The sequence below is a fragment of the Dermacentor albipictus genome, chromosome 7 (genome assembly GCF_038994185.2).
Source record: "Dermacentor albipictus isolate Rhodes 1998 colony chromosome 7, USDA_Dalb.pri_finalv2, whole genome shotgun sequence".
Lineage (NCBI taxonomy): Eukaryota > Metazoa > Arthropoda > Arachnida > Ixodida > Ixodidae > Dermacentor > Dermacentor albipictus.
This window is the reverse complement of record NC_091827.1, coordinates 25,460,887-25,473,759: the sequence shown is the minus strand read 5'-3', so window position 1 is coordinate 25,473,759 and position 12,873 is coordinate 25,460,887.

Below are 12,873 nucleotides of genomic sequence, written 5' to 3'. Positions count from 1 at the left end.
TCGTGAAGTTCACATAAAGGACAAGCAACCATAAACGTCACACAGGGCATAAGGAAGAAACATACATGAAACATAAAAGTCACTACCGTTTTCACAAGGCATGCTTAAATATTTGCATCACTTGTATTTCGCGTTGTAGTCAGACATTACGAATAACTATTGTATTGTATTGTAATGGGTTTTATGGCGCATAAGCAACACAGGCTATCATGCGCCAAACACATGGCATAATTTATTTCAAAAATTGGGTATCCTCAGCGAAAGTCCTTGTCCGGACAAGGACTCTGAGGAGCCCAACAAATCAAACGGAGACTTCAGCCTTCTTCTCAGGACTGAGAAAATTGGTGAGGTGCATCATAAGATGTGTGAAAAAACTGGATAAGAATTTTTAGAATTAGTAGTTCTGTGATATATTATATTTCGAATAACCATGCCTTCTATATTTAAACAGATTTACGTACATATGCGCATGCAAACTACGAGTTAGCCCGAAGCTGTACAGGTAGTCTTGATTAGTATTTCATATCGGCGTGCCTCGTTTAGGGTTGTTTAACTGAGCGCTGAAAGGTGACAAGGTTTTCGAACTATGTCTCATGCACGAGCATTTTTTTTGTGCTGAATCATTATTATTATCATTATCAATAAGGTCATTATCATTATCAATAAGGTCATGAAGCATGACCTTATTTCGCCTTCCATTTTGATATTTTGAATGATTACCTTGTCAGGTGCTTACTGACTAGGTACGTACTGACTAGAAGTACTTGTCAGTACTTCTAGTCAGGTACGGTGCGGCGAATGAACCCTACGAGAAGTACAAGATAACATGACGATCCCGGACGAGTACCGCAGTACCATCAGGGTAGCACCGATACCCAGAAATATGGACCCGAACCTGCACAAGGCACGCAGGGAGGCGAAGGCAGAGTACGTGCAAAGGACACTGGCCGCCCGGAACGAAACGGTGTATGTTGACGCCGCAACATACACCGGCAAAGGGGAAGAAGGCAATAAGCATAAAGTGGCCACGGTGATTGGCTCGGACCCCAGGGAAATCACCAGCGCGTCAATACGGAACTGCACGGTAGTTGAAGCCAAGGAAGCGGCCGTAGCTCTAGCGGCAGTGGAGGGCCATCGACTAGGCAAATCCCTAACGATTCTAACAGACTCGCAAACAGCATGCCGGAATTACATGAATGGCAGGATCAGCCGCAAAGCGCTGAACATTCTCCGTTCTAACGGCCAACCCACAGACAAGCGAAGCAAACACGCGATAGTTTGGATACCGGGACATACAAGTGTCGAGGGAAATCTGGAGACAGATAGGATAGCTCGAGGATACGCAACGAACCGGGCGTCCAAGAACCCTGCCGCCATATAGGACCCAGAACCGGTGGGCCAAACATACGCTGACACGCTAAACTACTTCAGGGGCGCCAGAATGAGATATCCCGCACCAGACAAACAACTAAACAGAGAAGAAGCCGTAATCTGGCGGCAACTACAAACGGGGACATACCCAAACTTATACACACTAAACAAAATTTACACAACATAACACATGCCCCTGGTACGGGGACAAGTCCACGCTATATCATATCACGTGGGCCTGCCAAAAAGCAGAAGAAAATACCATAATAGAAAACCCGAGTGTGGAACAATGGGACAGGATGCTTTCTAGCGACATCCTGAAAGTCTAGCAAGGGCTAGTAAGGCGTGCTCGCATGGCAGCTACCCTCAATGGGGCCCTGGACTAGGGGCACCAACCCTGCAAATCAAGATGGAAGAAGCCATCTGAAGAACCGCTAAATCCATATGCGAATAGAGCAAAATAAACGTTTTTCACCACCACCACCTACGAGACCCACCGAGCACTAATGCGTGATCGTCGCCCATGTACACGCTTCTTATGGCGCCAAGGGTCATGTCTTCGAGAATATGTGGCCTCATTTTGAATCGGTGGAGCCTTTTTCCCTCGTAGCGTAGCAAGCAAAGGCGACAAAACGTGGCAATGGCTGGCTACGGCAGCTGAAGGTTAGGCTGAAGTGAAAGAGGCGTACTGCTTAGATGCACGCGTAAACAAACAAATACGGCCATGTTCGAACGCAACTTCCACTACCTAGCCAACTGACAATTATGAATTCAGTTTTGGGCACCAGAAAGCATTTGCGGGATCCGCGCCGCAGTGCTTCGAACCACGCTAACGTCAAAGGAGCAATCACACGCACTTTTGAAAAGAGAGGCACTTTTAGTAGCGACCGCAGGTACTGCATCTGTTAGCAAACCTTTCTGGGTAATTTGCGCAGAGTGGTAGAGGAAAGGTCTCTCAACATGGCTGAGGTCTGAAACAAAAAACTAGGAAAAAGCCTCGCGAAGGCAATTGACCGCCTTTACAGCAACCATGTCAAAACGTCGTCCGTAAACCACGGTTCTGTGGTGTAGCAGTGGTAGCGTTTCTACCTCACACACGTTAACTGTGAGTTCGACTGCCATTGTTAACATTCATTTATTTTTATACGTTGGGTACCAGAAAGGTTATGAATATCCCATTTCACTACATTCTTTCGAACTACATCATGGTGAAACTTGGCTTCAGCACCAGTGGAGCATTGGAGGTGGCAGCGGTCGCTTTTTTCCGCTGAAGCCTGCAAAGAAATCTTACGGGCGTAATGTAGACCGAGTCGTTACGTATGTTAATTTATTCACATAGTAAAGGCTGTTATGACAACAAGATAACACTGGCAACAGCTACTTAATTAGCAGTTTTTACATTTATGTACTCTCGCAGAAACGTGGTGAATCGGGCCCCCGGATGCGTCCGCGTCTTTTTCGCTTCGTGCAGCGCAAGCCAGCGAGCACACCACATCGCGCCACCGCACGATCGTTGCGCGTCGTGAGAGCTAATTCGCTCCATGAATCTTTATTTTAAGCTGCACTTTTCATGGCGTCTGGCAGTCAATGCATTGGTGGGATGCTGCGAATGGGAAGGAAGGCAAGTGCACCCCGTCCCCTCTATTCACGCCTAGATACATCGGTAGTTAATACATCTTACAAGTAGATGACCTATCGGTACCATTAGTAAACAATTAATCACTGTGCGCATTCTGAGGTACCTGGTTGTGCCCTCGAGGGAATGCACAGCCAGGTAACACAGAGAGCGCACCCAGGCAATACACTGCCGTAAACGCAAAGGGTACATCCTACAGGAAAGATTATGGCGGTACCCTGGAGTCATACCAAAGGAGGACTAAAACTGCGGTACCATACAAAGCATGTTTCGTGAAGTTCACATAAAGGACAAGGAGCCATAAACGTCACACAGGGCATAAGGAGGAAACATACATGAAACATAAAAGTCACTACCGTTTTCACAAGGCATGCTTAAATATTTGCATCACTTGTATTTCGCGTTGTAGTCAGACATTTCGAATAACTGTTGTATTGTATCGGGCCCCTCGGTTAACCCCCTTTCTTCTCGTTTATTGTATTGTATTGGATTTTATGGCGCATAAGCAACACAGGCTATCATGCGCCAAACACATGGCATAATTGGTGAGGTGCATCATAAGATGTGCGAAAAAACTGGATAAGAATTTTTAGAATTAGTAGTTCTGTGATATATTATATTTCGAATAACCATGTCTTTTGTATTTAAACAGATTTACGTACATACGCCCATGCAAACTACGAGTTAACCAGAAGCTGTACAGGTAGTCTTGATTAGTATTTCATATTGGCGTGCCTTGTTTAGGGCTGTTTAACTGAGCGCTGAAAGGTCACAATGTTTTCGAACTATGTCTCATGCACGAGCATTTCTTTTTGTGCTAAATCATTATTATTATCATTATCGATAAGGTCATTATCCTTATCAATAAGGTCATGAAGCATGACCTTATTTCGCCTTCCATTTTGACATTTTGAATGATTACCTTGTCCCGTCTATTTAAGCAGGTCTGCAAGCCTAAACGAACATGTCAGCCACGAGTTTACCAGAAGCTGCACAGGTACTTTCGGTAAGTATACATGTGTACAGGCGTAGTCTTTTCCTCGTTCATCTAGAAGGGTGCATTTCGTTGATTTTCGTTTTCTGAATAAGAACGTCGTCTTTCGCTTTACGGAAACGCGAAGAAAGTGTCCTTTGCTGACACCAGTCAGGCTGTACCGAGTGTGTGTGCTACCTTGTTATAGAGGGACCTTAGTGCAGGTAGATCAGCGCGCGGATGATGACATTCGTTACAGCGAGGCTGAAGGCGACGGCGACGCGAAACGCGGGAACGGGTGCCAAAGAGCTGCGCTCTAAAAATGTAATATGTCACAGGCGATTAATCCCTAGGGAACTAATCGTCTGGGGCAAAGCACCGTGTGCACAATTGTGCGCGCCAAGATAATGGTTCAAAAGCATAAACACGGATGAAAAAGATTCAGAAGCTGTTGCATAAGTCTTGAAATAGTTCTCGTTGTACTTCTGCTACGATTTTAAGGAATAAGTGGTAAATGTTTTATTAAAACAAGTTTGAAGGTACAGGGTGGTCCTTTATGAAAGGGAACACGCGAGCGCGTGGCCTGTGCTCTGCGGAGGTAAAGTCCCTTGATGATTTGAAAGTAGCGACACTCTTTGAACTCTGCCGCCGCCGCGCGACCTCCTCGCCTCCTCCTCGCCCCTTGCGCGTTCCCCCCGCGGTAACCAGTTTCGCCCCCGTTTTTCTGCACGACGATTGTTCTCCCTGCCGTTGCCCTTGGAAACGCGCGGATCTTGAGTTTTGCTTGTGTTTTTCTTTTTCGTTCGCGCCATTTTCCTCCTGAGCACGGCTGGCTCGGCGCTTTAGCTCGGCGTAGCGAACGTTGCACGCCGTGTTTCCTGCTCTATGTGCTAGCGCTATGCCGGGCTGTTGCGCATATAACTGAAGCAAGAAGCCTGAAGATGGTTATGCTGTTTTTATGATACCACAAGGAAAGCGTGATGGCTTGCGCAGGAAGCAGTGGCTGCATGACATTGGCCGAAAGAACTTTGTTCCGACAAAGAAAAGCGTTGTTTGCGAGCTGAGGCGTCTTTCTTATAGCTCGTAGCAAAGCATCCCGTAATGCTGCATTTTTTTTCGTTCTTCCGCTCACCACGCTCACCACGCCCACTACGCTCACAAACGCTCACCAGCGTTTTTGTTGCGGTTGTACTCAGTATGCTTAATATTCCCCTCGCACGTCGCTAACTGTTATTCAGTCAGAAGTGCAGCATTATAGATTCTGCTTTGCGCCATGAAAAAATTAGTGGCAAGTATACCCGTGTTATTGCAGGTGATGAGCGTTAGCTAGTCAACGTTGAGTTTTTTTTAGTTTTAAGGCAAACGCCTTTAGATCTCTGTTTCAAGGTCGCGTTGTAAACACGTGTCCCAAGGAAGGCCAGAGGTGACCCAAATCATGTCCACCCCTGCATAAGAGAATTATTACCCAAGTTAATTAATGAATCATTAGTGATTGACATAAAATGGATTAGGGAGGAATAACGATTAGCGTGTATTAAAGAAGATTAGGGTGTATTAGAGTGCCTTAAGAAGGATTAAGATGCATGAATAAAGAATAAGGTGGGTGGAGGAGGATTAAGGCGGATTAGGGTGGATTCAGGTGAAGGGTTGATGCAAGGGTATTAAGACCGATTAGGGTGGATTAGGGTGCATAAACTAGGATTAGGGGATTAAGGTGGATAAAGTAAGATTAAGGCCGATTAATATGGATTAAGGTGAATTAGGGTTGCTAAAGGAGGATTAAGACCGATTAAGGCGGATTAGGGACCATAGAGCTGGATTAGGATTGATATAGGTGGATTAAGGTGTATTAAGGTAGATTGGGACTATTAAGCAGTATTGAGGTGGATGATGGAGGATTAAGGCGGACTATAATGGGTCACGGTTGATAAAGGAGGATTAAGAACGTATATGGTAGGTAAGGTGCATTAGGGGCAATATTGCATGATTAGGTTGTATTAAGGTGGATTGGGAGTATTAAGCTGGATTATGATGGATGAATGAGCATTAAGGTGTATTAGGGTGGAGTAAGGTGAATAAGGGTTCATTGAGTATTAAGACTGATTAGTCTACCATAATCCTCCTAATGCACATTAATCCACCGAATCCACATTCATCGACCTTAATCCTTCTTCATTCACTTTAATCCACCATAATCCACGAGAGTCCTCCTTAATGCACCCTAATCCAACTTCATCTACCTTAATCTACTCTAACCCTCCTTAATGCACTTTAATCCTCCTTAACCAACCCTAGTGCTTCCTCATCCACATTAATCCACCCTAATTCTCCTTCATGACCTTAATCCTTCTTAATCCACCCTCACCCTTCATGCACTTTAATCCACCCTAATCCACTATAATCGTCCTTAATGCACCTCAACGCACCTTCATCCACCCTAACCCACCTTCATCGAACTTAATCCAACCTTGTCCTCCTTTATGAACCTTAATCCACTTTCATCAACTTTAATCCACCTTAACCCTCCTTAATACACCCGAATTCATCTTAATCCAATCCTAATCAATCAATACTTTGCTAATCATTAATCATCTCTTATGCGCGGCTGCACATGCTTTGGTTCGCTTCTCGCCTTCCTTCGGTCACGTGATGTTTTCTGTTGCCCACAACGGGACGTTGATATAGAGGTCTAAGGCTTTCGCTTAATAAGCCACACTCAAAGGGATGTGTCACAAGCAATACTACATCAGACGCACGAAGTAAAGCATCTCATCATGCGGCAGAAAAATTGTCTGGAGTATAGAACTCGCCTCAAAAGCTCCCTTTACATCGGTATATCCCGTTCATACAGCTTTAGGAAAAAACCTCGTCATAAATGTTGCCTCTAGCATTATCGATGCTGTTATTAGCATTTCTCAAAATTTTCAACCCCACTGGGGCGCGCAACTGACCCAAAATAACACGCCTCCATAGAATCGTGCGGCCCGTCCGCGGGAGCCAAGAAGGAATAGCGTGCCGTGCGCAGCCGGCGGGCGAGGAGAATCGAGGAGGAAAGCGCCGTGAGGAGGAGAGTGTCGCTACTTTCAAACATCAAGGGGCTTTATGCGGAGGCTGCTTATAGCGCCAGCAACAGGCAGCAAGGGGAAGCATGTCTTCTTGTAGCGCCATCTACGGGCGGCTAGAATACGCAAACACGGCTGATAGGCAAGCGGATATGGACTGCCTCCCACGCCAGGCGAATGTGCAACAGGCGGGGCCTGAAACGCAGCGTCTGCTGCTAGCAAACCGCACTCCGTATGCTAGCACATTGGAAACGTGGAAGGACCAACATATGCCCGCTGGCACTACTGGCACTCCCAGTACATTTTAATGCGTAAACATTCTTCGGCGAGTACCGCAGCAAGATCTGTACGCCGCGCGAAAAGTATAATGCCTTGTATCTGCACAAAAAGGCGCAATGTGCGAAGACGTTTAATCATTATAATAGTGTAAATGTAGATGATTGGTAGCTTTGTAGGCGATGAGGAACAATTGAAAAAAAAATATTGATTAGAGAGAATAACCATACAGATACATAGGGTCCACAGAAAATCAACGGGGAAGCCTATATTAGGGGTGGGCCAACTTGAAATTTGGGTGTAAGTCAACATAAATTTGGGGATGGGCCAACTTGACCTTTGGAGGCAGGCCAACTTGAAATTTGTGGGTGGGCCAACTTAAATTTGGGGGTAGGCTTATGCGCACTTTCACAACTCCAGTAGGGTTGCTGCGTACTTCTTTGCAGTACGGAGCCCTGGCTACCTCCTCCCCCATACCATGAATAAACGTCAGCTAATTCGGAGCGTTTTGGGAGAGAAGTGCAATTAGGTGAAACGTACGCTTAGGTAAATAAACGTAATTATTTTGTTATTTATTATTCAGGCTTAGTTATTTCTATAATGACCACGTTTGCTTGATTACTTAATTAATTAACATTAGGTAAAATTATGACGACGACGTTTATATATGTAATTAGTAATTAAGATTGCTTAATTAGGTTTAAATAATCTCAAGGTACCCTTCATTCTTGATTAGGCTCCGTTTGAGAAGTCTAAAAATTAACATAAATTGATTTTAATTAGCCTAGGTATTCCTAATTACCCTCTATTATTCGGTGTTACAATTAACGGATTTTGTTAGTCTTTATTAACCTTACTTACACTTATACCTCTCAGTACTCACTATATATAGCCAAGATAATAAATCATGCGATGTGTTCATGTGATAGGAAGATGAGACATTCGGCACTACTATTTTATCAGAATGCCTGAGAAGGGGAGGGGGTAAATATGGTCGAGGGCAGCAGAGGCCATGTCAGCATGGTACTATTAAGAAATCTGCAGGCATAGCATGGTGATCACTGAAGCAAGGCAGGTTAGCTGGAGAGGGCTGTTACCTTATAGGTAATCGTATAAGAGAAGCCACTCTTTCTATACAAACAATGACTAATGTAGGTTTTCAAGTTGTGCAAAATTTATCACAACTCTGCTGTTTTTAATTTATTCCCTACTCACCATGGTTCCATTACCTACCGGTTTTTAAACGACACATTCTTTGTCGCTTCCCCGGGTCATGGCAGTTGTTGTCGTTTTTTTGCCATATCTATTTCTGAAAATTTGGGTCATTGGTTATGTACACGAATAGACAACTTGCTGCTGGCATGTCTGGTCTAGTAGAAAGATTCTGCACAGGGTATGCGAAACAGAGGACGGGCTCATTCTTGGATAATCCCCCAGAATAGATGCGCCACTGTGACACAATCGGGATGAAGCCTTAAATGCATTTGGATATGTTCTGCATTTCTCTGTGCATACAGCTCTCACTGGTACACTTTCTCGGCATGTTCACTCATGTTGCCTAGCTACAGACCAGCTCAAGATTGTCCGCCATGAGTTTGAGCACATGGTGGGACTAGGAAACCTGCATTCATTTTCCAGTCCAGGAACATGTCCATTGCACATGGAACCCTAGAAGACTCTAGGTCACTGGCGCTTATACGAGAACTACCAGCGTTTGACGCCACCGTTCCCGGCCACACGTTGCAGGCTTTGTAGAAACATTGAATGGAGCTGCTACGTTTTCTAAGCAACACTTCCCCCTTAAAAAACATCCCACATCGCCCTGATCTTTGACCTAGAGCTAACAGCTACAGGCGATGATGCTCTGCTCGTGTGATTTGCTACTGCCGCAACCTCACCAACTCGGACGCGCTTCGCATCACTTAGATTTCAACAGTGATTTGAATCTACGTGTTTGAGGGGCAACTGATTATATATCTTTAACACAATTTCTCGCTTTTTGTTTTTATGAGGGTGGACCCACATCATGCATTTAAGATTAAAATTCTATTTGCAGACAATGCAAACACACGTTTATTCCAGCAATTTCGTCCTTGCTCTACTTCAGTAGTAAACAACTTTAGGAGGTGCAAATTTCGCTAAAAAGCTTTTGCTGTTTTTAGCTACTTACAATACTTTATTGTAATAGCTTAATTATAGCAAAGCTGATTATGGCTAGGGTTCCGTGCATTTTTCGGGTCCTTCAACAACTCTGTGCGCAAAAAACAATCATCATCAGCAATGGCTCGAGCCACTGCTCTTGCGTTCATCGTCGTCTTTTCCTTCCACTGGCTCCGTTGCCGCTCATCATGCCAGCGTTCTCATACTGCTCCTCCCTCTGCGAATGCCCTGACAGAACTGGTGCACTGCCGGTGGGTGTGGTGATTTCGGAGTCAAATTCTTTGCCTCAACGTAAATTGCGAAATGAAAACGCGAATGTATCTAACGAATGTGTAACAACAATGAACGCGGATGTATCAAAATAAATGTGTGCGTACCTCTTCCGTCACGGTGACCACCGATCAAGTAATAAATGTATTCCTCCTTTTCTTCAAAATTCTGTGTCACCTCTTTGTCGTGTGCTACACAGCTTCGCTGGTCATCCGCCTTCACATAGTGGAATGGATCATGATTATTTCCTAGTCGGACATCATGTGGTGCAGTGCAAAGCATTTACTTAGCGGCATGGCATGCTCAGTGTTTAAAATATGAGCTATTTAAAGAATTCTTGGAGTAATATTAGAAAAGGCAACTTGAATTGAACGAGCACTGCTTTCGTCACAAAATATGGCAACGAGCTATGCGGATGCTGGGACGACAGCGTAATGTTTAGGCTGTAATGAGTAGAGAAGAAACAAAACTGGAGTTGGGAAATTAGAAGCCCTATGGCTTGTCTTCACTTCTACTGCTCCTCTTCATACTGCTGACATTACAGATCTCTATATAAGAGAACGCAAGCAGGATGCCTAAACAAGAACCCTTTTCGGGTTTTGCTAGGACCCTTGTGGCTTGCATTACCAAGCTGAAAACAAGTCGCTTGCCTACCCTTATCTAATACTATTATTCTCAGCGTAAAGCAACCAGCATCGCAGTAAGTCTGATCAACCTGCACCAATGCTAAAAGATTTATAATCTTAAAGCACTTCAGGTGTGCCGTTGGAGTGTGCAAAGCACTTCACCACCCTTTTGGCACTACAGTTGCGCTTTCCATGCGTGTATTTCTTGCTAATCAACTCTTGAAGTGTTTATGTTATTTTTCCATGGTGTAAGATTAGCTTGAGAGTCCTAACAAAATTGTTAAAGGGAAAGTCTGGCCTAGCATATTGGCCATGCCATTTTATAACTGTTAGGTCTGACACTGAAAACGTTTGGCAACTTTAGTAAGCTTAACCTCAATACAGGCGTGTACTGCACTGTGACCATATAGCACGTGAAAATATAAATGCCAGCAAATGTAGATTTCGGGAGCACTTCAGATTATGATAAAACGGGCGCCGCAAGACCTTCAGGGCAGCAAAGGCATCAAAGCTAGAACCGGAGTAATCTTACTACCCGTGCCCGCAATCCATTGTTTGCTTCTTCGCACTACATAAATGTGTTGCAGTGAAGTCAGTGTAGATGTATAATGCCTCATACATTAATCCTAATTTTGCACAGAACTCTGCGTCCCATTGCTAAAACTAACAGAGCGAAAAACAGGCAGAGATTCAGCTGAGCACCACACGGTTCGGTATTAAGCTCCATTTCTCTGTGTTTATCGCGCTTTTATAGTACCATGAAATCCCAAGGATCTCTGCATTTTACTTCGTGGAATTCTGGCAGACCATGTAATGTCATTAGAGCTCCGTTAGATTCACAGCATTACGAAATAATTGTCTTATATCCCCGGTAAATATAAATGGGATGAAGCCACCTACAAGTGCACTGAACGCGACCGAAAACATGAGCTGCCTCATTTCAAGGTCACGTGAACGGTGGTGAGCAAACACCACCTCGAGCATTATCTGTCTTACGGGAATTAAGTCGTTTCCAGGGACACTTACAATACCTCCTTCAACGTCCGTGAAGTAAAGCTGCATGTGCGATGTGATGACGCTGCCGAAAAGGGGGGACACCGCTACTGCTCGTCTTTCCGCCAAGAAACACTGAACCCACTGCTCACACATCAAACCGATCACACAACCAGCGTTGAACATGGTTGAACAACGCGTGGTTGGTGTGGGTCAGTGATCTAAAGTGCCACGGCGTTACTTGGCACCAACATCGCGCCGTTTAGAATGTCCCTAAACAATTCGGTTCTAGGCACCTGGGAGCTGGTGAAGCCTAGTGAATGAGTTGACCACTCATAAACAGGTGCTCTCTCATGTACAACATATCCGAACTTCTGGTGATGATGATCGCACAGGAGCTGTGCTGCACTCCGGACATTATTCACAATGCGAATGCTATGCTGCACGGACTAACCTCGCTCGTCAGCATACGGTTCGCGCGTCAACGGCTACTCTTTTAACGCACGCAGTCCAAGAGGCCGGTCGAATTTCGTAGCTCATCCGCAGCGTACGCCACTTCATAAATTCCAGGCACTTTTTCCGGAAACATGAACGGTGGCTGGGCGCAAACCCCAACCGCATTGTTTGGAAGACGGTGATTGTAAGCGCCCAAAATTACTCACGAAACGCTGTCGACGGCTTAAGCAAACAGTTCGCTTCTTAGCTTGCGATTGAACAATGCCGATGAAACTCCTGCTGCACTAGTGTTGTGTATATTTGTGTCACCTTGAAATGCACGAAATAGAAATATTGCCTATTTTAGGGCACCTTTAAGGCGTGCCTCAGTTGGAACAAACGTGATCCATTATTTTTGGCGCTTTCCCATCACGAATGATCGTGCGGTCAAGCGACACGCATTTTAAAACATGAAGCTCGCAATTTTGAATCGTGATTTACACCGAAAGTATTCGACAACCATATTTTGTTTGCAGCCTTAAAGTTTTCGCTGAGGAATGGAGAGAGCAAGTGAGAGCCCTGCAAATGGCAGTTACGGATACCAAACAAGCCACCTAATCAGCAATGTTTCAAACGCTGCCCTTAGACGAGAAAAACACGAACATCTGTGCGTCTTCTGTGTTGGCATCATGTAGCATATCGCTACCTCTTCAAAGCGAATGTTCGCACCCTGCTCCTGCATGTAACCAAAATGCCAAATATCAAATGGAACGATTGGACGTGATATCTTCCAGTGGCTGCTCTAGGACGCCCATCACTTTTATGGTGCGAGTTCAACGCGACATCGGAAAGCTTGTCGGCAAACAAGTCGATTGCTGAGCTGCATTTACAGGAAACGCACTGGTGCTCTCCGGATAACTAGTTTTCTATACTCAGTCCCGAAGAAAAATGACAAAGATGAGAAATGATGCGTAGGTCAGTCGCACTTAAGTCCAAGTGGCTTGTGCTGTCGTACACCCGTTGGGGCCTGTACGGCAAGTACTGCGCTTTGTTCATAGCACGTACAATATG